The sequence below is a fragment of the Ursus arctos genome, unplaced genomic scaffold, assembly GCF_023065955.2.
Source record: "Ursus arctos isolate Adak ecotype North America unplaced genomic scaffold, UrsArc2.0 scaffold_22, whole genome shotgun sequence".
Taxonomy (NCBI): Eukaryota; Metazoa; Chordata; class Mammalia; order Carnivora; family Ursidae; genus Ursus; species Ursus arctos.
The window spans coordinates 61,199,909-61,226,206 of NW_026622897.1; the positions used below are offsets into that span (position 1 = coordinate 61,199,909).

At 38.8% G+C, this 26,298-nt stretch overlaps 1 protein-coding gene across 1 annotated transcript in view; it reads right to left on the minus strand.

The window, feature by feature from the left end:
• The window catches only part of STK33 (serine/threonine kinase 33), a 136,068-nt gene extending 113,546 nt beyond the window's left edge, over positions 1-22,522 (minus strand). The window contains exon 1 of the mRNA XM_057316797.1: positions 22,445-22,522. The gene's annotated coding sequence lies outside the window, so the exon portion shown is untranslated. The remainder of the gene's footprint in view (positions 1-22,444) is intronic.
• Between the last annotated feature and the right edge of the window lie 3,776 nt (positions 22,523-26,298).

Genomic DNA, 26,298 nt, shown 5'->3' on the forward strand with positions numbered 1-26,298 from the left:
AATATTAAATTCTATTTTCAAAACCAACATAGTCACCAGTCACCATCAATGGAAGATTATTTTTCTTTGCTTTTAATTACTATAAAATTAAAAGATGACTGCTATAATAAAAATTGGAAGAGTCCAGAGGGTGTAAAATGAAAATGAAAGTTCATAACATCTCCATTCTCCACCTCAGAGACAACTACTTTTAATGGTTCTTATGTAACATTCTAGAACTTTTCTACGCATTTATATGAATGAATTATGTATTATTTTTAGTAAATAACATAATACTGTATCTAGTCTCACGTAACTTACTTTTTTCCTAAGTATTATAGCCTGGCCACTTTCCCATTACCAATACATATATCTATATATTTTTTGTTTTAATGGCTGTATAATATTCCAAGGTATATAAGAACCTTAAGTTATCTAACAAACTCATATCAATAGTCAAGTAAATTGTTTCCGAATCCTTTCTCTTTTAAGCAAGGCTATAAGACAATATCCTTTTACATATATCGTTGTACTCTAAAATAAATATATTTGTAGAATATATTTTTAAAAGAAGCATTGCAGAGATAAAAGGTATGAACATTTCTAATTTTGAAAATGCCAAAATGCCCTCAAAAAAGGATATGATAATGCTTATTTCACCATACCCTATCATTAAATATTTTCAATCTTTCTCATCGTTGTCAATTTGCTAAGTGAAAAATGGCATCTCATTTTAATTCCTACCTCTTTAATATAAGTGAGACTAAGTATTTTTTCAAATTTTTATCATTTTTATTTTTCTGTAAAATGTTCATTTAGATTATCTGTTTTTACACTGGCTTGCTCACATTTTCTTTTGCCTTATCTATCAGTGATCCCTGAATATTAACAGCATCGGTCCTTCTTCTGTCAGATGGATTGTGGCTCCTCTTCCCTACTTGAGCATTTGCTCATTGATTCTTATCATGGTGATTTTGCCATATGCAAAAGCTTCTACTTTTTCTGAGGTCAAATTATTAACCTTTTCCTTTATGGTCTCTGGTTAGAGTTATGCTGAGAAGGACCCCCTCTGTCCTAAGATCATAAAACTATCTGAGCATATTTTCTCCCTAAAATAATAATAAATAACAGTCATTTTTATTGACTGCTCACTCTGGGCTGGGCACTGGTCGGAGCATTTCACATACATTATTACATTTAATCCTCGCCACAACCTCAGTAGGTTGGTAGTGTCATTATCTCCATGACACAGGTGAAGATTCTGTGACTACAGATGAGATTTAAACTTATCTGAAGTTACACAGCTGGTATGTGGCAGCGCCAAGATTTTACCCCAGACCCGTAAATTCATCAACTTTAGGCTGGATCTACTGACTCTCTCTCCACTAAGAAAAATGAGCTCACACACTTACATATGTCTTTACCTCTTCTACCTTCCCCCACCTTATATTTGTTATAAATCCTTTCTCACTACTAATTGTATAGCCCTTACATTTTCTTCTGTTTTTAGAAAATGCAGTTTAGATTTGATTTAGTTCGATATTTAAGTGGATTCCACATGCCCTGCCAATCCTTTCAATGAGTATCTGTTTCTCCATTCCTAAGTTCTTTTTTCTTATTTGTCACATAAATGACTAATTTTACTCATGAGGCAGTTTTTCAGGAACTGAAATTCAGGTTCTTGAATATTTGAGAATATTGTTTGATACCTTTAAGCATAAACCATAGCTTAACTAGGTAACAAGTCATCCCACACATACCCCACCAAAGCTCTAGAAACCCTTATCCACTGCCTCCGGGCTTTGACTGTTACCATGACATCTGAGGCCACTCTGATTTTCCACCTTTTGAGTGACGCACTTTCTCTGCCCCGATGCCTATAAGATTCTTTTCTTAAACTTGAAGCACACTAACTTTACTATCATGTGCTTACTTGGTATTGATCATCCTGTTTCAGTTTTTCCTAGAACTGTGTGCCTTTTTGATTCTACATATTACAAATTTCCTTAATTTCTAAAGGTTTTTTTTTTTCATTACCTATCTAAATTTTTTCTGTCCACTGGTTCTGCTCTCTTTATCAGGCACACCAATAATGCGTATGTTGGATCTTCTCTGCTTGTCTTTATTATCTATATTATATTTTATAAAACTCTTAATTGCAAGCATATGGTAGAAGCCTAACTTGAACTAGCTCAGATAAAAGCAATGTATTGGAAGGATACTGGAGTACCTCATCTATCTTTAGGAAATGCATAAAGAGCGTCAGGACCTCAGGGATAACACCTGAACGTCACTATCACCATGCCTTTGTGTCTCAACCAGGATGGCTTCTCTCTTGTTTTTTATTTCTGCTTCTATGTGTTGAAGCTCTTACTATCACAGACAGACCAACTTCCTTCATGACACAGGTAATGTGGCTGCCGACAGCTCCAAAGCCTCACATCCCAGGATTCTCATCACAAGAAAGGAATTGTCTTTCTTTCCTTAGTTCTTTTTAAAAATCCTATGTTCCCTTCATATTATTTGAGTGAACACAGATGCATTTTTCTGGAATTTCTGTTTCCCAAAATAATTCTTTTTTTTCCCCTGAAATAATTCTTAACCTGAAATGCACTTCATCTGTATAATTAGAGTAAAGCAATTAAGCCAGCTTTGGTTTGCTAATTTATTGCTTGTTCACTTCTGTTCGTTTGATTCTGGTCAACTTCTGTAAAGCTCATTTCTTCCTCTTTCTTCCCCCTCACTTCATTATAGGTTAGAAGTTGAGTATATATATATATAAAAGAAAATACTGTTCCCTTATCCTCACCTCTCCCACTATTCTGAGATATGGAACTAGCCCCCTTGGGGACTTTCCAATTTTTCACATGGCCTGCTCCAACTCCTAAACCTCATAGGATGGGCACTCAAAGCCCTCCACTTCCTTTCAGTGAAATTCACACTCTGTTTACAAACCAGAAAAGTGTGTATCAGCTTTTAGCATCCTTCCTAGGTTTGGTCCATATTTCACTATACTTCTTAGATACAATTCCACAGCCTAGAAGTGACCCATTTCCTAGATCCATGGAATATTTCTTTGTGTTTCATCACACCTGTTGAGTTTTAATTAGTTCCATGATGGAGAATATGGAACTAACATGACTTTACCTTTCTAAATATCTCCTGAATCTTTAGAAGTCATTGGTACTATTAAAATCTACTTTGAAAAACTTACAATCCATTCACTCATCAAATATGCATGGAATGTTAACTACGTGCAAAGCACTTTGAAAGGCACTGAGGATGTATCAATGAAGAAGACAGAAATAGTTCCTACCTTCTAGGAACCTATATTATAGTGAGGAAGCCAGTTTTTAAACAAACAATCACAAGGATAATAGATCAATAAGTGAGTAAAGGGCTGGTTGTTAAGGCAGAGATTAAATAGAGTGCTCAAGAGGTATGGATTGAATTATTTTAGCTAGAAATTTCTGTGGTGCGTCTCAGTATGGGGAGAGGCAAAAGTGTCCTTGAGGCTAATTTTCTCTATTTTGTAAAGAGTCTCTTAGGTTTGTCTCCCTTAGTGACAGACTGCAAGATGAGTAAGTACCCTATGTCTGGATGTAATAGAATTTTTCTTTAGCCGTAGAACCTAAAAATAACTACCTTTTTTCTTGGAACGCAAAGTCCATAGGCCTTCTGAGAGTATTCCTTGGGATTCGAAGTTAGGAAACCCGTCAGGGTAAACCTGACACGGCCGTGACCAAAGTCTTCTAGCATGAAGGGAGGCAAATGTCACTGAAAGAGTACTTGCTAGGCAGGAGCTGTCTGAGTTGGTGACTCAAGCTCAACTCAACCCAAGTGCTCATGAAGGAAGAGAGACGAGTGACTCTAGCCCAGCCTGTAACGACCATAACACAAGATTATGTTTTGAGGAATGATGACTTAGCGTATGAGTGTCAACTAATAACACATTCTGCAGCTTGGGCAGGTCATCACAATGTCATAGATAATTTGCCCCTTTGGGCTATACAGCATCAATCTTCAACAGCAAATCTTTATACAACTATATCGTACTTACCAGATTTCCAGTTCACTCTCTATCTGGTACATGAAACTAAGACTCCTTTGGAACCTCCAGGTTCTTAGACAACACATAAAGTGAAGGGAGAGCCCTCATCAGGGAGAAACTGAACTTTCTGGCAATAAAAACATGTAGGGGAAAAAATGCAATTAAGTTGATAATTAAAAGAGACATGACTACATTGGGATTTCTCTTAAAGAATGGCACTTGAGCAGAGATCTGAAGGACCACAAGCAGTTAACTAAGGGAAGCAAAGAATGTGTTCCAAAGGGAAGATCCAGGCAAGAACGTGGCAGACTTGAGGAAACCAAGGGAGACCAGAAAGGCTGGACTGCGAAGAAGGGCTGTGCTGTTGTCAGTCAAAGAGGGTGAGGGAGGCCAGGGGCCATCTCCTATAGAGCACTGTAGTCTGCATTAAACATTTCAGTCTTCAGCCTAAGAGCAGTGCAAAGTAATACATAAGTTTTAAGAATGACATGATCTGATCTGTATTTGTAAAATATGACTTTAGTGGAAGGATATAAGAGAATCAAGAGTGGAAACCAGTAGGAAAGGGGATTGGGAAGCTATTTGAGGAAGAGTGGATGGGTGCAAACAGGTTCATAGATTTGGTTGGTAGGGAAATTCCCATCAAATGTCTTCTATCTCTATGAAATAGCAAGTAGGAGAGAGTACTCACCTGGGGCATTTTTGGATTGAAAATGGATGAGTAAATTCAATCCCGAAAGCCTCTTGGTTTCTTCCAAGTAAGCACTTCGGCCTTAGAAAATTCTGCTAAAGACTTAGAAGGGAATTCTGGCACTTGTGGGTCCAGTGTCACGTGATACTGCTGGGTTAAGAATTCTATATTAGTTTGTCAAAATAAATCAAAGTTTTAACCAAGAGATTAAAAGCTATATAAAGAGGTACAGCTTTTGCTTGCCCTTGTACAGTATACGGATGTACTCTTCCTAAGAATCACCTTCAAGCAACTTCAGATGAAAAAAGTGAGAGAACTTAGGGAATACTTTTTGCAGTTGACCAGAGATAGACCCTGGTGAGACCACAAAAAAGAGGGCCTTATTAAAAGCATTCTTAGCTGATGGCCCTTTCACCATTAACCAGTCACTTAGGTCAAAAAACAAAAGATAAACGCTCTTCCCCAGGTCTGGTGCCACCATCAACATGGAGGAAATGATGAAAGCCCCAGATTATAGGGGAAATTCAGCAACGGGTGCCTTTGGGAGAAGAAAGCTGACATTCTGTCCTCAGCCCTTCAAAAACATATCCCAAGCAGAAAGAGATCTAGGATCAAAGCTATCTTTAAAGGACCAAAAGATCTCAGAAGCACCTGCTGCCTGCAGGTGTAAAAATAAAGTGACAAAAGTACACTGACAGACCAAATTAGTGATCCCCAAACTTCCTTTTAGGTTGGCCCACTACTCTTCCTATTAAGACTCTAGAAAGTCCTTGAGAGGGCACCTCCAGTAGTGCCATTTATGAAAAACCAACCCAACAGAGAGAACACCTAGTAAGATAATTAGTGGATTTTAGGAGAGGAAAAAAACAACAAAGCAGTGAGAAGTACAAGGGATAGATTCACCACCACCTAATCACTGCTACATGGAGAATATAGGTCTTTACTGTGAATATAGGCAGAGGTGAAGAAACCTCACATTTTTAACAAAAATATCCCTACTCCCACCTCCCTGGAAGTTAGAACCCTCTACTTTTGCCGTAATTGGGGTTTACCTATGGGGTTAATTTCCCATTGGATGCAAGCCTACGACTATCCCTACCTGGCGGGCAGCATAAAACCGAGGCAGAAAAGAAATGCCTTCCGCATCAGGAAGCACAGCTTCACAGCTGGAGTCACAAAGCCCCGAGTTCAAATCTCAGTCTGGCCATTCCCAAGCTATATGACCCCAGGCAAGCTACTGAAACTCTTTGGGCCTCAGTCATCTTGTCTGTAAAAGGGGATTCAAATCTGTCTTATAAGAGGAAAATGAGATAATATATACAAAGGGTCTTAGCACAGTACCTGACATGTGTTAAGTACGTAGTAAGGGAAAGGTACTGTTGGGAATCGCCAGTTCTTACCTTCATGCTCAGTGGTCTCAGCTCTTAGATGTGACTTGTCACGCTGGAAGCCCAATATCCTGTCTGCTTCTCCCTATCTCTCTCTATGTATAGGATTCTCTTGTTCTTCTCTCTTCCAGCAGTCTCCTGGATTTAACATCTTCCCTATCCAGACCTACAAACTCTGCTGACCCACTTCCTGTGTAAACTTCCTCCCTGGCCTGGCCTCCTCTGTGTGTCGCCATTCATTTCCTGTGTGACAAATCCGAAGTCAAGTCACATTGTTCCCGTTCATGTGAAGGCCGCCTAAAAGACTTTATTTAACCTACAGGAGCCAGAACCACTTCTTACATATAACTAACGTTGCTGGTTAAATTACTCTGTACTCAGGACGGCTAGAGTCTCCAAATAACTATCTGGATGCCTCCAAAATATGACGCTCCTCTTTTCCAAACACAGAAGTTGCCTTAAAATGTTGCTTCTAAATGAAGGCTCCTGGTTCTGCATTGTAATTCAATACCTTGTTACTTCTAAAACTTCAAAGCTGAGAAATAAAAGTCTCTAAGCTACTTTGAAAAATTCTCAGACATATTCCGTTAAAATTACCAGAGAGTAGCTATTAATGAACACTACGTAATTTCACTATTTCATTACTCTCAGGGTATATTCAACATCCTTGAATGAATTAAATGGGATTTGGAGTAGTAGCAACCCAAAATTGGTTTAATATTTAATGTGTGGTTAGTTTAGAGGCAATAAAGAAAGGTCAAGGTCGTTAGCCTTTTCTACACCAGTTATCATCTCCCAGCACATCTTTTTTTTTTTTTTTTTTGTCCCAGGATATCTTGATTAAATTCAGCAAATGCAATCTATTGACCCAATATTGGGTCTTATAATAGTCATATATGCCTTTATTACTATAAAGATGACTCTTTGATTATGTTTCTAATTTAAAAATTATTCTGCTACCCAAGTCTCTTTCATAGCATACTTCTGTAACTTAGTACACTTGAAATTTTGCACTCCAAGACCGGGAAGCAGACAATACTGACATTGCCAGGTGATAGACTGACCTCTAGTGGAAATTAAAGAAATTACCAAACAAGCTTTTTGGAAGGGTCTCTAATACAAAGTTGGAACTGTCAAACTTAGGACATAGTTAATAATGTTAAAAACACTGATAATACAAATTTACTTGGGATTTCTTAATCAATTCAAGCTAGACAGAAAAGACTAGGATTAAGGGCAGAGAATCTGGTTCATAGCTCACTTCTGTCACTTTCTAGCTGACAATGTTTGTGTCTGTTACCATCTGTAAAATGGAAAAAATAATATACCCTATGTCCCAGAATCGACACGAGGCTCAAATAAGTCAATACGAGGGAAGTACCTAGATCACTGTGTGGCACCTAGTTCGGTGACATAAAATTATTGCTTATTATGATTCATAGCTGGAACAACGTATGGTTGGAGGCACAGCCTAATTTCAGAGGATATGAAGAAAACCAAGAGTCCTGGCAGAAACACATTTCTTTCGGGATGAGGCTATAACAAACCCGTACACCACCAGCTTCTCCCATTTCCAGAAATACACGAGCTATGCCTGTGTGTAACAGAATGGGGGAGGGGTCAGACGCCAGGGAACTCTACCTGATGATCATTTTGTGGGAGATACCGGAGAGTCTTTTTGTGGTCCCAATATGGGCATGACGAAGAACATCACATACTACCTTTTAAAACAAAAACCAAACTCACCAGGATCTTTCAGGCTTTGAACTCCTTTTGACTCAATGTCTGTAGACATAGTTCTGTGCTGCACTCTCAATCATTATCGGCCTCAGAGTCTCTGAACCACATATGTGGCACTTTTCTACAACTGACTTATTCTTTTATTGTGCTTCTACTACAGAATTCTAAACTTCTAAGAAAACAATATTCCACTGCTTCCAGAGTAATATATCTAATTAACGACTAAAAGATGCCTCCATACAAAGTTAATAAAATAATTTCCACCTCTTGCTCCAAGGAAAGCCCAAATCAGCAATTATTTTCAGCTGACAGAAATGCCCATAAAGCTGAAAAATGATCTATAATTCCAAGGTACTTCTTTACCGCAAATAATTGCCATCCAGAGCGAAATGGCTTGTTTTCTCATAAAACAATATGATCACTCTAATAAAATGAATACAGCTCTTAGTTCTTTCCATCACTGTCCTGAGGTGCCCTAATTCATTTCAGTTAAGTCAAATATTTTATTCTGTGAACACTCCAAATTGAAATTAAAAGTTGCAATTCAGTTATTCAATACAAAACATGAACCCATTAAAATGACATAAAAGTTCCTGTAAGAGCTTATTCATAACATCTACATGTATTTACTACAAGAGACTAAAACGACCAATTTATGTAACTGGAATCATAAATTGTGGGTAATGTTTTATATATGTAAAACAACAACTCAGAAATAATTGTGAAAATGAATACTGCAATTTGGTTAGGTAAATTCTAGAAAAAAACCATGCAAAGTAACCAAGAAATGGAAGACTATTAAAGCATATATTTTAAGAAAGCAGCCAAAAAAACAGCCTATTTGAAATTTTGAAAAACTCAAGCTCATTTGGAAATATAAAAGCAATAATGCCACTTCATTATAGTATTGATATTTCATTAAGTACAGTGCCATAAAAACTGTCCCTGAATATTTCCCTAATACCTGTCTAGAAACGATAACATAGCAGAAGGAAGATCAATTCTGATACTACAGAGGGAAAAGTTCAATTCTCTTACACATCCTTTGTGGACAGATTTAATCAATGATGTGCTGTGTTAGTTTCTTGTTTTTCTTCTACTAAATCAACACTTAAATTCTTAAGATTGAAACAATAACAATTCAGTGCCACCGGAACCACTAAAATAGAGAAGGCAACAAATAGACCCGAGCAAAGGCCTGAAGAAGAGTATTATCAGTATATACAGTAATACTATGTGATAGTAATAATACTATATGATAGTAATAATACTATATGATAGCATGTACACCACAGCAAGTTTTAGAAATTATAAGATACGGAAGTTCAAGTAGAATGAAGCCCAGTCATCCTGAGGAGTATTTTCGAGAAAAGTCCCACAGAACGACTTCTAAGAAACATCAGAAGGCATGGATTTTACTAAGGTTTGTTCTCTGATTCTCAACTTTGCTGCACATTTTATAGAAATTGGCAAACTGATTCCAGAGTGTATTTACAAAGGCAAAGGTCCCAGAAAAGACAAAACAATCTTTTTTTTTTTAAAGATTTTATTTATTTATCTGACAGAGATAGAGACAGCCAGAGAGAGGGAACACAAGCAGGGGGAGCGGGAGAGGAAGAAGCAGGCTCACAGCGGAGGAGCCTGAGGTGGGGCTCGATCCCATAACGCCGGGATCACGCCCTGAGCCGAAGGCAGACGTCCAACCGCTGTGCCACCCAGGCGCCCCAAAGACAAAACAATCTTAAAAAAGAAAAAAGGAGGAGTCACACTACCTGTCTTCAAGACTCAGTATAAAGGTACAATAATCAAGACACTGTGGTATTGGGGCAAGGAACAAATCAATAGAACAGAACAGAGGTCAACTGATTTTCAACAAAGGTGGCAAAGTAATTCAATGAATTACAGAAGTCTTTTCAACAAATACCGTGCAAACAACTGCCCTAACTAAACTTAAAAGCAAGTCTCAAAAGGCTTCAAAAGACTTCAAGCAACTTAACGCATGCCAGGACAAAATCCAACACTATGTGAGGAAAGTCAATTTAGTCCATCAACCAACAACATGAAAGTCCCGTGTCTGACATCCAGTTAAAAGCTAGCAGGCATATGGCTCCCAAATGACAGGGATGACAGACCTAGCAGTCAAGAAGAGCAAAACAACTATTACAAATATGCTCTGCATGTTTAAAAGGAAAGAGGAATACATGAACATGATTAAAAAAGAAATGGAAGATTTTTTTCAACAATCCAAATGAAATCTCCACAGATGAAAAATACAATACCTGAAATGAAAAATAGAGTAGATAGGATTAACAGCATATCAGACACTTCCAAAGGAAAGATCAGTTCATTTGAAGGCATAGCAATAGGAACTATCCAAAACAAAGCACAGAGAGGGGAAAAAAAAAAAAAAAAGCCAAGTAAAAATAAACAGGGCTGCAGTGACCTATTGGACAATATCAGGCTTCTAGTATGCATAGAAATGGTATCAAAAGGAGAACAGGAAAAAATAAAGAATGAATGGCTGGAATTTTTATAAACATGATGACAACTACAAACCCACAGATTCAAGAATCTCAACAAACTCCAAACTGTATGCCAGTTTTTTTCCAAAACAAAATAGATAAAAAGGACAAACTGATAAGTTAACCTCATCAAAATTAGAAATTTTGCTCTGTGAAAGACCTGGTTAGGGACTAAAAAGGCCAAATACAGACTGGGAGAAAATATTTGCAAATCACACATCTGACAAACAACTTACAGCTAGAAAAGTAAAGAACTCTCGAAATTCAACATTAAAAAATCCAATTAGAAAATGGGCAAAACACATGTGCAGACATTTCACCAAAGAAGATACACAAACGACACATAAGTGCATGAAAAGATGACCAACATCACTGGCCATCAGGGAATGCGGATTAAAACCACAATGCTGTATCACCGTCATAACGGCTAAAATAAAGAAACAGTGACACTACCAAATAATGGTGAGGATATGAAAAATGAGATTATTCATAGGGGTGACTGGCTGGCTCAGTCGGAAGAACATGTGACTCTTGATCTCGGGGTTGTGAGTTCGAGCTCCACACTGGGTACAGAGATTACTTAAATAAATTAAATTTAAAAAAGAAAGAAAAAAATTAGATGACTTGTACAGTGTCGGTGGAAATATAAAATGATATAGCCACTCTGGTAAATAGCTTGACAGCTTCTTTTAAAACTAAAAAATGAAATATAAATAAATAAAACTAAAAAATGGACTTCCCATATAACCTAGCAGTTGAACTCTTGGGCATTTATCCCCCCAAAAATGATAATGTATGTTCATATAGAAATCTGTATATGAATGTTCATAGCAGCTTTATTAGTACCAGTCAAAAACTGGAAGCACCCCAAACATCCTCCCACAGGTGAACAGTTTAACAAACTGTGATGCATCCACACCAAGTACTAGCACTCAGAAATAAAAAGGAAACAAACTATTAATATACACAACAAACTTTGACAGACGAGCCTCAAGATAATTAAGCTGAGTGGAAAAAGCCAATCTCAAAAAGTAACATACTTTATGATTCAATTTACATAACATTCTTGGAAAAACAAATTTATAAAGAGGAGACCAAATTGTCAGGGAGGGGTAGGTATGGCCATCAAGGAGTAGCACAGGGAGCCCTATGGCAATGGTACTAGTTCAGCATCTTGATGGTTACAGGTAGTGATGGTTACACAAAACTATACATGTGATTTAAAAAAAATTCCACAAACCAGACACACACACACACACACACACACACACACACACACACAAATGTATAGACTAAGCTCTGGATTGTACCCATGTCGATTTCCTGGTATTGCCATTATACTACAGTTACTCAAGACGTTAATTTTAGGGGAGGATGGGTAAAAGGTAGATGGAACCTCCCTGCACATTTCTTTGCAGCTTCTTGCAAACTTATTGCTACAAGGGAGGGAGTTATTACAGTGACTAGCTCAATCTAAGGAGTTAGCCAATCAGTGGCAAACTTACATTCCTAGATGGTATAGAAATGTTTATAGGATGGTGCGTGGAGGGCAGCAAGCAGAAACCAGACAGCTGAGACAAAAAGAATGAAGAACATTTTTTCATGTGTCTTTTAGCCATTTGTGTGTCTTCATTGGAAAAGTGTCTGTTCATATCTTCTGCCCATTTTTTGATTTGATTATTTGTTTCACATGTATTGAGTTTGAGAAGTTCTTTGTAGATCTTGGATACCAGTCTTTTATCTGTAGTGTCATCTGCAAATATCTTCTCCCATTCAGTGGGCTGCCTCTTACTTTTTTTGACTGTTTCCTTGACTGTGCAGAAGCTTTTTATCTTGATGAAGTCCCACAAGTTCATTTTTTCTTTTGTTTCTCTTGCCTTTGGAGATGTGTCATGAAAAAAGTTGCTGTGGGCGATGTCAAAGAGGTTGCAGTCTATGTTCTCCTCTAGGATTTTGATGGATTCCTGTCTCACATCGAGGTCTTTCATCCGTTTGGAGTTTATCTTTGGGTATAGTATGAGAGAGTGGTCAAGTTTCATTCTTTTGCATATAGCTGTCCAATTTTCCCAGCACCATTTATTGAAGAGACTGTCTTTTTTCCACTTTTTTCCACTGGATGTTTTTTCTTGCTTTATCAAAGATTAGTTGCCCAAAGAGCTGAGGGTCCATTTCTGGGTTCTCTATTCTGTTCCATTGGTCTATGTGTCCGTTTTTGTGCCAGTACCATGCTGTCTTTGTGATCACAGCTTTGTAGTATAGCTTGAATTCAAATCGAAACCACACTGAGATACCACCTTATGCCAGTTAGAATGGCAAAAATTGACAAGGCAGGAAACAACAAATGTTGGAGAGGATGTGGAGAAAGGGGATCCCTCTTACACTGTTGGTGGGAATGCAAGTTGGTACAGCCACTTTGGAAAACAGTGTGGAGGTCCCTTAAAAAGTTAAAAAATGAGCTACCCTATGATCCAGCAATTGCACTACTGGGTATTTACCCCAAAGATACAGACGTAGTGAAGAGAAGGGCCATAGGCACCCCAAGGTTCATAGCAGCATTGTCCACAATAGCTAAACTGTGGAAGGAGCCGAGATGCCCTTCAACAGATGACTGGATTAAGAAGTTGTGGTCCATATATACAATGGAATATTACTCGGCCATCAAAAAGAACGATTACACAACATTTGCAGCAACATGGACGGCACTGGAGGAGATAATGCTAAGTGAAATAAGTAAAGCAGAGAAAGACAATTATCATATGATTTCACTCATTTATGGAACAAGAAATAGGAAGATCAGTAGGAGAAGGAAGGGAAGAATGAAGGGGGCGTAAACAGAAGGGGGAATGAACCATGAGAGACTGTGGACTCTGGGAAACAAACTGAGGGCTTCAGAGGGGAGGGGGGAAGGGGGGACTGGGATAGGCTGGTGATGGGTAGTAAGGAGGGCACGTATTGCATGGTGCACTGGGTGTTGTACACAAATAATGAATCATGGAACATTGCATCAAAAACTGGGAATGTACTGTATGGTGACTAATATAACAAAATAAAAATTATTTAAAAAAAAATAAAAAAGAACGAAGAGAGAGCTCTAAGAGGAGTGAGGGGAGCTAAAACCAAACAGCAGTAGCTTCCTAATCCTCTTCATGACTGCCTCTCACTATCAGATTTAACCTGTGTCTGGGAAACTCATATTAGTGATCGTAATTTGCATGGACAACAGAAGACCAGTCTATGTTCTGAGGTGACCCCTCTCATTCAAAGCAAGAATTACAACCAACAGTCAAGAGAATATGTTCCCAGGCCTCTCAGATTTCATTTCCTTTCAACACTTTCCAAACTATTTGATGTTCACAAAACCATCTGATGTAATAAGGGGAAATAAATAAACCTGAAATCCATTTTCTGATTATAGATAAAACTCTTACGATCCATTACTATCTGATTAGATGTATGCCATAAATTGTGTTATTTCAACTGCTTGATGTGTGAATAAAACAGATCCTAAATTTCTCACACTGAATAATAATAGCTAGCATTATTATTAAACATCTCTTATGTTCCAGGAAGTGGTCTAAGTATTTTTAGGACAGTGTCTCACTTAATTCTTGTAACAACTCTATAAAATAGGTCCTATTAATACCCTTATCCAACAGATTATGAAACTGAGATACAGAGAGGTTAGGTAATTTGCGCAAGGCCACACAGCTAATAAATGATAGAGACAGGCTTCAAACCCAGGAAATCTGCTATTGGACCAAACTTTTAAGAGTAATTCTATGAAGGGAAGCAAATGATAGATGTTCTAGGCTTCTGTCAATTCACAGAAGACTACTGGATGCCTGCAAACAGACCTGACTAGGGAATGCAAGAATTGTTCTGCTTCCCGGGTATTTAATGTTCCCAAACAAGTCACTGGCTGACTAAATTATAGTAGAATGATTCAAACATTTCAGCACTATACACCAAAACTCAGGCACAGTCGGGGCACCATTAAAAATTATAATTTATCATCAAAGGAAACAAACAATATGGGCTTAGAAGATATGTTTTCAGACCTACGAAATGCATGTTATGCAATAACACCATGTTCTGCAGAGGCACCGCTCTGGGTGCTGGAAATACAAGATGCAAACTAAAAATAAGGTCCCTACTCTCCCAGAGCTTGTATTTTAAGAGCTAAAGAGGGATTGAGAGACAAATCATAAAATGCCTGTGTGCTATCATGAAAATAGAGGACAATGAGATTGAAAGTAACTTGGAAACTGCTGTAGTTTGAATCATCAAAATAGTCTCTCTGAAAAGGTGATATTTAAGTGGAAGGCTGAATTACAAGCATTTCTGAATATGTCAACTATACAGATTTGGTAACTCAGCATTTTAGTATATGAAAACTATAATTTATGCCCAGGGAAAATAATTTACCTAGTGAACATTAAGGTGATAACTTTGCCTTCTTTCAAAGAAAACCTTAGAACACCTGATGAAATAAGCACAAATATTAAGAATCCTTTGCCATTTTTCTTGTAGTTGTTCTTATTTTCAGATACCATGCATTATAATGGAGGGGGGAAATAAGATGTGTGTATATAACATTCTTGGAATGATAGCACTACGCAGACATGGAGAGGAGACCAGTGGTGCCCAGGGGTTAGGTGAGGAGAGAGGGCGATGGTTGTGGCATGAAGGACTGGAGCTACACACACACATATGTAAAAACTGGTGAAACCTGCATAAGGTATGCAGATTGTGTTTATGTCAATTCTTGGTTGTGATATTGAACTGTAGTTATGTAAAATGTTACTAGGGGAAACTGCATGAAGAGTCCAACAGGATCTCTCTCTGTTATTTCTTATGACTGCATGTGACTCTACAGTGATCTCAAAATAAAAAGTTATTTTAAAAATGTAGGGTGAACACCAGATACTTATTTAGGAAAAGCATCAGAATAATGCAAAGAAACAGCTTTCAACAAATTTCATGCACTAATCCAGTGGTTTAATTTAAGGACTAGTCCACATCAAAGAGTAAAATAGACTTTGAGGCTTATAAACCAAAAAAATTAGAAAATATGCATTTTTCATAGGAGAGGCATCTGTAATCTCAAACTGTGACCTAACTGTAAATGTACTCCAACATTCACCATTTTCAAAGTAGGACTTAGGAAATAAATGTATAGCATTAAAAGGAAGCAAGTCACATATACTAAGTAAATATAAGCAACAAGAATATCAGTTTTTCTGTACATATTTTGTATTTAAACAATGTTAATAATATGTTTTCAGGGTGGAATACCTTTTTGAAACCAGAAATCAAAGATGCTCGTTTAATTTTAAAATGGAAATGTTTCCTGAGCTTCAGAATGTATAAGTTATCACTCTACATTCTTTTAAAGTATAAAAAAATATTGGGGGAAAGAACAGAAATTAAATAAGCCTAGGATCTCCTGTTTTTAAAAGCCCTCTACCATACTATTTTGACAAATTTGTGAGTAACGACCAAAGGAGGATGTACCATACAGTGTAACTTTTAAATGATCAACTATTTTTACACATCACTATGATCCCTCCCGCTCCTTGATTAACAATAACTGACCACGAACAAAGAACAGACTGCCGTAGCATTATCTGCAACTACTTGATCAGAGAGACTCAGAGAAGTATGATCCCATGGGTGGAGCAGCGCTCAGATCCCCACCCCTGCAGGCTCCTGGACATTCCCTGCTCCCGCGCAAGCTTTCGAACCTCCGCACCTCTATCTTCTGAGCCGTCACATAAGAATCATGACACCTGCCGACTAGCACACAAAGGCGCTGAAGCTCTCACGTAAGATGCTGTGGTCTAAGCTCCCACGACCCAATCGATGGCAGCAGTTCTCGCTCAAGCAAAACTCCCCAGAGTACCAAAGTGAACTCCAAATCCGTACTGCTCTCAGTCCATCTCCAAACCCACAGGTGAACTCCATCAGAGTACCATCACTAGAACATTTAAAGGTGAATGCCTGACTCAGAGACATGGTAATTTTGTAAAAAAAAAAAAAAAAATAGTTGGTTTAATGTTGCTTTTATATATGGATTCATTTGTGACGTCAAACTAAATAAAACATAAGCATTCCATTAAAACATCACAACCCATAAAAGAATGAAATAGCAATGAGCTCTACGTAGGATCGCATCCTAAAAATGTGTTCACATTTCTATTTTGTTTCTTCCTTCTCCAGCAGAGAGAATGCACAAAGTGAGAAGTGAAGATGCAAACACGGCTCGACAAGAAAAAGGTCATTGCCACTCTGGGCCCGGCTGAGCCAGAGATCTGCACGTGTGACCTCAGAGTCTGGTTCAGCAAACTGTGGAAACCTGCGGGAAGCAAGTTCTTGGACGCTGACAGCCACGTGTTACACGCATGAGAACAAGTCAAGCGACACAGATCATAAACTGCTGAAAAGCCTGCCTACCAATTAGCCAACCTTGGTGTAATCAGACTTTGAGGGGGGGCCTCAAACTGGCAGTGGCAGGAACTCAGATGTGTCAGAACAGAGGCTGTGGGATGGGAAGATCCATTTTTGAAGAAAGTGCCAGACAGGAGCCCCAAAACGTATCCAGTTCGGAGTTATCAGAAATTAGTATTTAGTAGCTAATATGATACAACTACTAAAATATGGTAGTATCACTCTGTTACATGTAATGATTATGTTCCAAATACAATACCAATAAACTAAGAAGCTATATTTCTGGGTAAGAGATTTCACATTTTTATTAATTAAAGTGACTTTGGTCTGCATTCTTGAGTCCATTTACTATAGATTCTAGAGCTAATAACTATGGAACAGAAAACAGCCAGAAAGAAAAACCAACAAAGATACTCGGAGAATGCATAATTAATAAATTAGACTATTAGGACAGCAAATCAAACTCAGCTGTGACCCAAATTTCAAAAGCCTACACGGCTTTTCACAAACTTCATTTATTACTTACTATTTATGTGTTGTGCTCTAGGCAGACAATCTTAAATATGTTTCTTGATTCTGCCATGCCACTCTCCTTAGCTCTGTTTATCTAGACAGACACATGTATTATTTTTTCTACACTCCTCAGGTTAGAATATCTAGAACCACTCCTGAAAACAGTAATTGCCCACTCGCTAACTCAGAAGAATACAAAGTACTATGTGAGTGTACTAATGTTTACCTCCATTTTCCTCCCAGATTCTGGCAGCGCAGAAGCGACGAAGACGTAAGTGCATAACGGCCTGCACCCCACCCCATCTCACGGCTCCGCAGCTCTTTAGGCACGAGCCTGCTTTGGCTTTCTTCACTTTACACATAGATCTTAAAAATTCCCTTTTGCCCATTTCCTGGATATACTCAATGGCAACAGAGCCATGACAGCCATGTTTATATGGCACCTTTCCTAAGCAAGAACCGTACGGTAACCCTACTCAGGGTCAAACGCATCAGTGCATCTCCGGGGAAGTTCTTCCAAGCAGTAATGAGTCATTTTTCTTTAGGAACAAAATTTGCACTCTGTTGAGTAAATGTCTGCTCACATGCAGGCATCTCTCACTCCAGGTCAGTCAGCTGTGCCATAACCTTGTTTTTTCTCATTTTGGAAGTCTACAAGCCCTCACGTATAGACGATTACAGTGCTTGGTGTGGGGCCCTGCTGACAGGAAAGCATTTACACAGTTGTTCTTTTTGTTTTTGGTGCCGAAACCCTACATAGTTGTTGATTATCACACACCTGTATACTTGGAATAAAAAACACCTTCCATCTTGGTAAGAAAATGTAGCTCTTCCGATAGCGCCCTTCACCACGGTCCGAGCAACCCCTGAGGTTGTCATTTAGCACAGACGGTGGACTCGCATGTGCACAAAATCACTCGAATTCAAAGTTCTTTATTAGACATTGTTCATAATTGTGAAATACTGGCAAACAGTTCTTCAAAAGGGGACTGGTGGTATATGCGTACAGTGGAGTACCATACAGCAATTTAAAAATGAAGAGCCCTTTTTTTTAACTGAAGAAATCTCCTAGATATTGTTAGGCAAAAAGAAAAAAAAATCAAGGAGCAGGCCAGTAGTATACTACTGTTTGTGTAAAATGAGTGAAATTTTATCTGTATGTAATACACTGCTTGGGTATTATATATGTGTATTTTTATATATTTAATTTACAGTTATGTATACATACAGAACATCTCTGAAAGGACTCTCATTTTAGGCAAATGAGTATCAGGAGACAGGGTGAAAAGGAAGACTTTCACTGTATACCCTTCTGTTTTTAAATTATACCATGTATAAGTATAATCTAGTCAAAAAATAAACTTAAAGCCAAAAGAACATATAGTGGGATAGCTATGTACAGAGGCTCTGTGGATAAGAAGACCTGGGCTTGCGTCCCAGCTCTGCCATTTACCAATGTGTGACCTTAGGCAAGCCCCAGTTTGCTCATCTATAAAATGGGAGTAATGATAGTTAACTGTGAGAATTAAATCAAATCAAGATATAAGTCACTTAGCACGGTTCCTGGAAATTCTTATGTAATGTTCTCTTTCAAATGGTACTGTGGACTTGGAAACCGCAAAGTTACAGTCATCACCAATCTCTTTTTCTCTTTCTTATTGTCAGTGGGCAAATTTTGCTAGTTCCTCTTCCAAAAAAAATATGACATCCAATCATTTCTGTTCATTTTCTAGCCACCAGAGAGAGGCCCAGACCCCAAAGAATCAGCTCAAGAGTCTGAATTTCACGAGCAAGACAATCAGGAGCCATGGCGCACTTGCCACTATCTACAGATTTCTGTACATAATCTCTACAAAACACCAAGTGCCACTAATTCATATTTGTTCTCTTACTTTACCATTTACAAAGCATGTTCAAACATTTGAGTTCAATTCCTGAAATAAGAATCTCAGAAACAGAAGGCCCATTAAAGGACACTCGGATTTTCAACGACTATGAGGCAAGCAGAGCAGATAGAATTATTCTTTTGTAGATGAACATTTTCAGTTGAAGGGCAACCTATTAAACATGAATTTAAATGATTTTAAAATAGTCAAATAAATAAATGAAAAGAAAGCCAAAGAAGAGGAATGATTTGCCACCGGCCACATGCTTTACAAGAAAAAAAAAAATGCCTAGAATTCAGATCTTCTCATTCCACCTACAGTCTTACCAGGAAGTGTCCACTGTGAGCAAGAAGTCATCGGGTACACTGTGCTTCCCTCACCTAGAAGGCTCCTGCCTATTTAAACCAAGACCTGGTTCACAGAAGCTGCTCTGGATCTGGCAGCCACAGCTCTCTCGCTCTCTCTCTCTCTCTCTCTCTCTCTCTGAGTCCCAGCTACGGTGAGAGCAAACAAGCAGATCTGTACTACGACTGTCCCCTGAGCATATCTACGAGCATGACCCACAAGCACCGCAAAGCCAGCACGTTTCTAATGACGGCAGTAATTACCTCGCCTTGCTCCTCCTCCACCCTCCAGCCTCGCCCAGACTTGCTCTCCCGCCTCTGCGGCTTCCTGTTTCCATGAAGGGTCCCACGGTCACCCAAGAGGCCAAACCACAAATCTGAGAGTCATTCTACTCTCCTCCCTCTGTCTAAATCCATAAATCCTGCTTCTACCTCTAACTTCCTTTGGAATTAATCTGCTTCTCTTCAGAACAGATACAGAATAGCAGAGAGTTGGAGAAAATGGCTCATGTCTCATCCCCCAAACTCTCAGGAATGGGGAACAGTGATTAAGAGAACTGACCCTGACCCCAAACTGGCATGGTTCAAATCCCACCTTAGACACTTACTAGCCATCTGACCTTAGGCATATTATTTAGCCTACATCTCAGTTTTATCATCTGTCTAATTGAGATAAAACCAGTAGCTATCTCATAGGATTGCTGTCAAGTGTACATCAATTAATAATGTAAAGCGCTCAGAATAATGTCTGGTACACTTTATAATATGTGCTACTATTTTTAATAGTATTTTTAATAGTGACATGATTTTTTAAATGTCATAAAATATTTGTTCTAAAACAGTTTAAAATCCAGAAGTTTTTCCAAATGAGCAAAGGGAAAAAAAATAAAAGAGAAAGACGCAAGCCAAGAAACAGACTCTTGAATACACAGAACAAACTGATGGTTACCAGAATGCCGTGGGGGTGGGCAGGGGTGAAACAGGTGATGGGTATTAGGAGGGCACTTGTGATCAGCACTGGGTGTTGTATGCAGGTGTTGAATCACTATATTGCACACCTGAAACTAATATAACATGATATGTTAACTAACTGGAATTTAAATAAAAACTTAAAAATACATTTAAAAAATCCAGGAGTTTTTCGTCAAGACAGAAACTCAAAGCATAGTCCAATGTCCAGTTAAGCTGAGCTTCCGTCTCACTTAAAGTCTTGGTCATGTAATGCCTGTGGCTATTTCGCCTCCGCCACTCCAATATCTCCTACTTGAATTACTATCCCAGTGTCCAATTCACTGATCTCTTCATCTTGAGCTCTCTCCAGTATATTCACCAAACTGCAACCAAAATGATTTTTTTAAAACACATATCAATTTAGGCCATCTCCGTACTAAACCCCATCCATCACTCCCTCTTACCTTGAATTAAAGTCGATTCCTTAACATGGCTCACCAAACCCAGCGTGATAAGTATAATATGGTCTCTAGCCTCATTTTTCTCTGCTCCCCCCCGTCTCGTACTCTAGGCTCCTGTCAACATTCTTGCAGCTCCTCTATGTCTCAGGTCCACCCACACTCACATTTTGTTTCCTCTGCTTGAAACACTGTGCCCTGTCACTCTACCTTTTACCTGGATGGTTTCCACCCACCCTTAAGTCTTAAGGTAGATGCCACTCCATTCAAAAACACATCTCCAGGCCCCTAAGTCTGGGTCAGGTCCCTTTTGTATGAGTCAAGCAGTACCATGTACTTCACAGCACCTTTCCAGCTGCCCACTTACTTGTCTGTATTCCCCCATCAGGCTGTAAGCTCTATGAAGGTACAGACCCCATCTTTCTCTTATCCCAGTGCTCACCACAATGCCTGCCACATAGTGGGTGCTTTATTAAATATCTGTTAAACTAGTTACTTATTATCACAAATAAGGTCTGTAAGATTTATGAATATTTTATGAACAACATTAAGTGTAAGGATTTTTTTATTTTTTTAAAGGTTTTATTTATTTATTTGAGAGAGAGAGAGAGACAGAGCATAAGCAGGGGGAGAGGCAGAGGGAGAAGGAGAAGCAGACTCCCCGCTGAGCTGGGAGCCTGATGTGGGATTCCATCCCAGGACCTGGAGATCATGACCTGAGCCGAAGGCAGACGCTTAACCATCCGAGCCACCTAGGCGCCCCAAGTGTAAGGATTTTTTAAAACCAAAGTAAACTAAGTAACTGAAATACTAATAAATACAGAAGTTGAGACTCTGAGGAAGACACTCAATATGACACAGAATCTAATCTCATGATGACTGTCCAGTGACCAGGTCAGAATCCTTAAGAAATTGCAAAATGGGCTTCTCTGAATAATAGGTAGAAAAAGTTTCCAGTAATACAGAAGCAAGAAATCATGAGCAATAATATTTATCATGCTAAACCTCTGGAAATTAAAAAAAAATCTATTGTAGGAGATGTTTTAAGGACATAAAATACACACTTCAATCTTCAGGCCAACTATGAGTTCTACCACAATGAACTGCAAATGCCTCAAATCAATGCCTAAAATTCATACAGATTAAACAACGATTAAACAAAGCATGAGTGCTCAGTCACACCTCCTCTACCTTACTAGCGACGTTCACGTCTCTTACCCCCCAGCTTACGCTCCTCTACCCTCCGCCCCTCGCAGCCCCGTACCCCCAGTCCTCGCTGCGCGCCATTTTGATCGCGCTCCATCCCCTTCCGACCTGCCTCTCCACCACCGGACGGCCCTCGAAGACAGCGGTCCTATCACCAGCGTCATTGTGCCCCTCAGGCGCTCACAGCGCACTTAGTGGGTATCCAGTGTTTGTGAGAAGGAGGGAAAGAGGGAGGAAGGGAAAGGAAGGGAAAGAGCCACCTACTCACACAAATAAGCCGAAGGGCAGCAGCGGAAGTGGTGGAGAAGTCCTGCAGACGTGAGGAAAGGCAGGCCGAGGGAGGTGAGACGGCTGAGCGGGAACATCCAGATACTCCAGGGCACTTTAAAAACGCTATTGACAGGAATCAGTAACAGCGACGACTACTCAGTCTCATTCCATTGGCACGTGACGACGAATAAGTTCATAAGTAAGGACCTCCGTAAGAGTTCTTTTTTCAAAGAAAAAAAAAGATTTTATTTATGTGAGACAGAGAGAGAGAGAAAGAGAGCACAAGCAGGGGGAGCAGCAGAGGGAGAGGGAGACGCAGACTCCCCGCCGAGCAAAGAGCCTGATGCAGGGCTCGATCCCAGGACCCTGAGATCATGACCCAAGCAGTTCTTTATACATCCTGTGTAGAAGCACAGAGGTGGTAAAAACGGAGAAGCCCAAAAAGGGAAGAAGAAAAGAAAAAAAGCCTCTCTGCACCCAGCTTCGTGTCTAAAGGTCACAGTGATTGGAACACTTCAAAAACGGTTGTCCATGGCCAATATTATTAATAATATTTTGAGAAAGGTGCATAAGGATATATTGCTATTAAAGGGAAAATGTTGGGTATTTTCAACAGAAAATCCTTTTATTTTCACTTAGCAACGTGACTCTAAAATGTTCAAACATAAAGGGATAAATTCATTTGTTCATTTGTAACAGATACCCAAATATTTGAAAAATCATGATTTTGACATGAAATATCGCTATTTACATTGCACAGTACTCAGGCTGAAGTTAGAAGAAGAGGCTACCCTCTGGAAGATTATTGGCAGAGTCAGAAGATCCGTTCATTCTCCAAGACTGCTGAGGCTTTCCCTTGCTCCCCAATGAACTTAAGGACATTCCCCATATTCTCTACTACAAATGGCCTGGGCTGCACAGGAGTTCATGGAAGAGAGATGTATTTGTACATAGTCATATGCTTTGGGCTCTTTAAATGAAAAGTATTAAAGAATTCTTTAAGTCCTATAAAATGTAAATCTTTCTCAGTGGGGAAATCCTCCCAGTATGGTGACTTCCTTTTTCACAGTATCAAACCAAAAGCTTTACTGGCACCCACATTGAGCTTAAGTTCACGCAGAAAACAGACTTCTCTAATGCCTTACCACTTCAGAAGAAAGTCTAGTCTGAAAGAGAATCGTCTGTCCCTGGAGAATGATCCCATTCCAAAGAGAAGATGGGTATCTTCTCCTAGTTTATTAATTTATTGGCATGATAACTTGCATCAATTTAAGGGCATTTCATCTACAATGAGCAAATTGTTTGAAAGCTAAATGCACTAAATCTTCTTTCATGGGACCCGTTAAGTGTTTTTTGAACTCTTAGTGGTTTGCACTTAATGCTTTATTTTAGAATCAGATTTAATCATTTCATAAAACCAGTAGTTCTTAAGGAAAATGGATTTCATTTTACCTCTATATCTATTACCCCAGGTCAGAATTGTAATGAATTGTGATGCCCTCTGAAACCACTAATACTGCACTCAACAATCCAATTAATAAGTGAGTCTAAAAACACAATTTTCCAAAATGACTATAGTGTTCTCATTTCCTATTCTTAAATTTCTAAGACGCTAATTGAATGTCTATACTATTTTATTTATAGATCTTTCTCAAATAATATCACAATAAAACCATCAGTTTTTAATTCCTACTCCCACAAAGGCTCTTCATTGTCTCTATTTTGAAAACTTAACAGAACTGTATTCTTTAAAATCAATTTGATAAATAAATGTCAAAATAAAAAAAATTTTTTTCCTATGAGACTCAGAGGTCTCTAAAGCACATGATATATATAACAATAGGAACAGAAGACAAACCCATGAAAGTATATTAACTCTCCATTATCCAAAACAGATACATGTGTATAAGTATATATGAGCACATGGTATATATCCACTTTGAGAATTATCTACAAAAAGATTTTATGTCAGGCAGTTTTTATCCGCCATATCATAGCCTTCTGTGCTATGGTTGTTCATGAATATTAACTCAATCACGCAAATCACTAAAGGAAAATCTAGAATGGAGAAGTAGCCACATTACAGTATCAGGAGTGGGGAGGCAACCACAGAATCCAGGAATTAGAAAGAACACCAAAGGACATCTGGTACATGGGACTTTTTTTTTCATGGAAGATCTGATGTACACTGACATGGACACTGTTCAAAATTTCCCAACAACAGGGAACCCATTCTTTACTTTCCCCCAAAAGCTCATTTCACTGGGACACTCATGAAGGAATGTTTCTCTTCATATTGAGCCAAAATGGTTTCCTATAAATATTCCTACAGGTCATGCCTGGTCTGTCCTTCCTGCAGATATGCTTTGTCCCTCTTTAATGGATCTCAGTCTTCTAAATATGAAGAAAAAGAGTATGTGTCCCCTTGGTCATGCTTCCTAGAGGCAAACCATCTTTTCTGTATCTCCAATACCCTCAGGTATCCTTCATATCATGTAAAGACCCTTCGCCATCCCAGACCCTTCACCCTCCTCTGGGCGAAACATGGCACCCAGAACTAAAAATCATACTCTACAAATTATTGCCAACATTTATTCACTAGGGAACAGATATTTCAGAAAGAGTCAACCCCAAGAACACTCTACTTCCTTGGAAGCAAGTTTTTTGTTTTGTTTTGTTTTTTTTTAGATTTTATTTATTTATTTGTCAGAGCACAAGCGGTGGAACGGCAGGCAGAGCAAGAGAGGGAGAAGCAGGCTCCTCGACAGGGAGCCCGATGCAGGACTCGATCCCAGGACCCTGGGATCATGACCTGAGCCAAAGGCAGCCACTGAAACAACTGAGCCACCCAGGCATCCCGCAAGTCTTGACGAATACTACGGAAATGGCTAAATGAACAGAAAATATAAATCAACGCTATCCAAAGAAAGTGATGAGAAAAGCGGGGGGAGGGTAGTGAAAAAAACAGTGTCATCAAGCTTTTTGTTCTGAAAGAAGTTAACTACCCCACATACTAGTCCACAACCTGAATTATCTGATACACTGGTAATGCTACTGTAATACGGCCAAAGCTTTCTAAATTTGCAATAAGCATAGGTATACAGAGAGTAGTCATAGCCTTTAAAATAAATTACTTTTAATCTCATCTAAGGAATCAAATGAAATCAAAACACTAGATGTAATTAAGACCATCTAGTTTCCCTGGAGATTATACCAATCAGACGTGTTAAGCATTCTAGGAATGAAACATTTGATACAATTAAGAAAATCCTATTGAAAAAAATTAGTCTGTAAAACAGAGATAATATGGGGCTAAGGAATGGTTTATTAATAACTCATTCAATTCTGGGTATAATAAATACAGCTATTACAACTTCAATTCACTAGTGGCTGAGCTCAAAATGCTAAAATGCCGCCACTCAATCTGCCTCAAGAATCCAGATCTAATCGGTAGAGGCCCTGCCTGCTACATTTATTAAATCGCAGAATTATTTCAGGCTTAAAAGAATTTAGATTAAAAAAACAAAGCTAGTGAGAGGTAAGGCCAGAATTTCAGACCAAAATCTGCCACCTTGTCCACCGTACTTCAACAACCTTTCAGATATCTGAAAACAGTCGGCATACCCTCCCCGTTCCCTTCCACCCCTAACCAATCTTTCCAAGGCCAGTTTCTTCAACGATTTCTACTGTTGGGAGGATCTCTGAACAAAGCCCTACATAAGTGACCTCTGGAAATTCGGACGTGTTCTTTCACGTCGCAAAAGCCAGCTTAGACGGTGTCTCGAGGGGATAAGTGACTGGATGCGTGGAGGATGGCTGCCACTAACAAAGCGAGGATTCCTGAGCTTCCAG